The sequence below is a fragment of the Rhagoletis pomonella genome, unplaced genomic scaffold (assembly GCF_013731165.1).
Source record: "Rhagoletis pomonella isolate Grant_MI unplaced genomic scaffold, Rhpom_1.0 Rhpom_scaffold_00013, whole genome shotgun sequence".
NCBI classification, from domain to species: domain Eukaryota; kingdom Metazoa; phylum Arthropoda; class Insecta; order Diptera; family Tephritidae; genus Rhagoletis; species Rhagoletis pomonella.
The window spans coordinates 14,072,525-14,076,916 of NW_023458567.1; positions in this window are offsets into that span (position 1 = coordinate 14,072,525).

The following is a 4,392-nucleotide window of genomic DNA, read 5'->3' on the forward strand; positions in this document are numbered from 1 at the left end:
CCCTAGCTCCGCTTACTGTTGTTGCAACACGTCCCGTTTCGCTGTATGCTGAATGACTTACACTGGCTTCACCCAGAGAAACTTTTGTTGCTCATTTTCTGCAACTTCTCTTTTGTTGTTGCCCTACGCGTTCACACAGAGCAATTTAATACTATTTATGAGTCGGTATTATGCAAACAATGCCATTTGCGTTGAAAAGTTGTTACGAATGTACTAAAGTGGCAGCTATTATTGATTGTTGCCCCGAGTTACGCCCCTTTCTATCCTTATAACTTATCTTGTCTTTCTATGCCTGTGCCTATTGTTATTGCAATTCCTAATTATAGTCTAATTCCTACTACTATTCCCATTTTTAATTCTATTCCTAAACCAATTTATATTTCTACTCCCGTTTCTACTCCTATTCCAATTCTAGTCCCAATTCCAATTATTATTCTTATACTTATTCCTATTCGAATTTCTGCTTCCATTTCACATCATACTCCTATTCCAAATCTTATTCCATTTCCTATTCCATGTGTTAAAGAGCTATTTAACAAATTTTATGTCTTTATTTATTATTAGTTTTTGTTCCGCTTTTCTAGTCATTCGCAGCAAATAATACACAACTAAATCACCTCAATCAATACCACATAAATCAACTTTATTGAGAACTTTTCGACACCTACGCTGGGAACATGCAATCAGCAGTAGCAGCATATCTAAAGTAGAATATTGATTTGTGTACATAGCACGTTTTACTGCTAATCGAGTCATGCACTCCGACATATAATCTCTAATTACCTTTTTACGTTTTTAATCAAACTTTGACGTTAAATAATTTATGGCCTTTAACTCCTGTGTGAGATGATGGTCAACTTAAGCAACACATATGTATGTACACTAGGGTGGTCCAAAAATGTATGGGAGAAAAGTAAAATCGGAAATTTAATGCTCTCATCCCCTAGGGTTGTTCTATACCGAAAAAAGTATAACCCTGTTTTTTTTATTTTAAAATCAAAATATATTTAGAGGTTGCTCAAAGCGCTCAAAGTTTCCTATGTATTTTTATGGGGAAAAAAATACTTTTCGTAGAAGTGGCATAGAATCCATGAAAATCAAAATTTTTCAATCTGAAAACTCTGCTTCTCTTCAAAGGACTTCAGAGAATAATACCCAATTGTTTATTTAAACGTTTTTTAATTTAAACTATTTTTTTCTTTTCTTCTTTTGTATATTTCTGTTTGTATATTTGATTTTTTTTGGGATATTTCGGAGACCCTTACAAAATAGTTAAAATTAAAAAATGTTTAAATAAACAATTGGGCATTATTCTCTGAATTCTTCTGAAGAGAAGCAGAGCTTTCAGATTGAAAAATTTTGATTTCCATGGATTCTATGCCATTTCTACGAAAAGTCTTTTTTTTCCCCATACAAAATACATGGGAAACTTTGAGCGCTTTGAGCGACCTCTAAATATATTTTGATTTTAAAATAAAAAAAACAGGGGTATACTTTTTTTCGGTATAGAACAATCCTAGGGGGTAAGAGCATTAAATTTCCGACTTTACTTTTTTTTTGGACCGCCCTAATGTACACACATACGTGTGCGTAAACAACCGCGATTAGCCAACTTTTCCTAACACTTTGGTAATGTTGAGAATTTTGGTTCCGTAAATTATGAAGATGAAGAAATATTGGTTGATAGGAGTCGCAAACGATTTTGTTGACTATCAACTAAGTTTAGCAAAATGTTTGAAATGTTTTCTCTAGGAAATAAATTAATTCATCATATAATTATTAATAAATTTCATAAAAACTGTCTATGTACATAGATCCCTAGACTTTTTTCAATGTTTGGGTGATAGTAAGTTCTCCTCCGTCTGGACCACCGTATTACGTTTGTTAAAAGTTTTGGCCGGCATCTGAGTAATACAAACTGCAGATGGGCGCGTGAGTGATTTTGGCTCACGTTCACGTACGATCACGTTGATGGTTTTGTAAATCTCTCACAATCATGTTCTGTTATATTTTTGCAATCATGTTCACGCACGCTCACGACGCCTAGTTTTTTAGTCACGCACGTTTTTTCGGGGATTTTTTGGCCAATAAGAGTCCAATGTGACTCATATTGAGATTCATTTATGTATGAATTGAAGCTCATATAACTCGACCTTCGCAGGAAGGGAAACACCCTCATTTCGGACTCTTAAATTAGCTCATTATGAGCGTAACCTCCGAAAAGGTACTCCTTAAAGACTCATTTATGACTCCAAATCTTTGCTGGGTAGAAAAGAATTCACATCAATATTCATTCAATGTAATTTTAAAATGACTAGCTCATATTTTTGTTTAAAAATAATATATTGCCGAGGTTATCACCAAGCAGTCGTGTACGCCTTTGTTCTAGAATTATACCTGTTACAGAAAAAACTCTTTCAATAGTTGCTGAGCTGGCTTCTCTTCTTCTTATTTGGTGCTGTAACCGCCTAAGCGATTTTGGCCGAGTTCAACAAAGCACGCCAGTCGTTTCTCCTCTGTGCCAACTGACGCCAATTGGAAATGACAAGTAAAGCCAAGTCCTTCTCTACCTGGTCTTTCCATCGCAGTGGGGCCTCCCTCTACCTCTGCTACCACCAGCGGGCTCCGAGTTGAATACTTTCAGAGCTGGAGCATCGGTGTCCATTCGAACGACATGGTCATTGTCCATGCTTCTGCGCCATATACCAGCTCGGGCATTATAAGTGACTTATAGAGTGTGGTTTTCGTACGTCCTGAGAGGACTTTACTCCTAAATTGCCTACTCAGTCCAAAGTAGCACTTGTTGGCAAGAGTGATTCTGCTTTGGATTTCCATTCTGACATTATTATCGGTGTTAATGCTGGTTCCCAAGTAAACGAAATTCTCTACTTTCTCGAAATTGTAACTGTCAACAGTGACGTGGGTGCCAAAGCGCGAATGTGCTGACGGTTTGTTTGATGACAGGAGATACTTCGTCTTGTCCTCGTTTACCACCAGACCCATTCCCTTTGCTTCCCTATCCAACTTGGAAAAGGCAGAGCAGACATACATATGCGCCATATTAAAACATACCCCATGCGTCCGCCACTGACTGACACGTAGTTTAACACCCAAAACCCCCCCGCTGGATCCGCCACTGACTATACCCCATTGCACTCCAATGCTGAGCTAGCTGCCATGTTTAAAATTTGTCTTAAAAAGCTTCTAAGAAGTGGAAAATCTTTAGCTCTCCCAAAATTTTAAAACATCGTCACAACTTTTGTTTTCTGATTTTTTCAAGTAAATCTGTATTTTCGCATTAATGTCTTCAAAAACTTTTCCTGCAGATTCATCGTTTGTACCTTTGAATTCGTCAGAAGTGTATACAGCAAATAAGTTAAACAATAGTAGTTTACGATTTTATTTTGGTTGAAAATACACATACATATGTGCAGATATGTATACATATATCATACGAGCCCTAAACGCCAAAAAGATGTTTAACGAAATTTTTTTGAAATTTTTAATTTTGATGCAGAAATGCATCTAGATGCTTTACGATCATCAAAAGGAAAATTTTGAAAATAAAATGTCGCTAACATTTTTTTGGCGGTTAGGGCTCGATATGTTAAAATTACGTGATTGACGGAAAATCTAACTGACGCACGCTCACGCCCGCCAAAGTTTCAGTTCCGCACGATCACGGAAGTTAGGTGATTTTTCTCTCGAGATCACTTATGCCCACGCATAGAAAATCACGTGTTTTGCCCATCTCTAATACAAACCATTTCCAAATCACATCGAATGACTATGCACATACATACATACATATGTATGTATATGTTTTTAATTATTCCCTCATTAAAGTGAAATAACAAAAATCGGTCGCCCAATCTTCTATTTAGTCATCAATATGGCAGATCCATGTAAATACAAAACTTGCCCTCCACTCGCATTGTTATGAGCACTACTCCACAGCACATTGGTTAACAGACAGAGAACCAAAACAACAATGCTGTTACCACAACTAATGAAAGAAACAAAGATAGAAACACGTACAACATTAACAGATTAAATTTACCAAATTCGAACATAAATATATATGGACATTTCCAGCGGTCGCGACCCGTCCTAATATGCATATATGTATTTGCCTTAAAATTACCCTAGGCACTCGTCCATTACTGCTAATTAAACCGATCGATTGCTAATGCAACTAATCACCATTTCACCTTGTTCATTTATTACGCCCACAACGACAGATTCCTGCTGGAGATTATGGAAGCGTATTTCCGAACAAATGAAGAATTAGCCGGTGGCAAGTGTATTTATTGTACCAGTAATTAAATCTTAAGCAATTGGGATTTTTAACGGTAATTAAGGCTACGTTAAACACATACATATATACATACA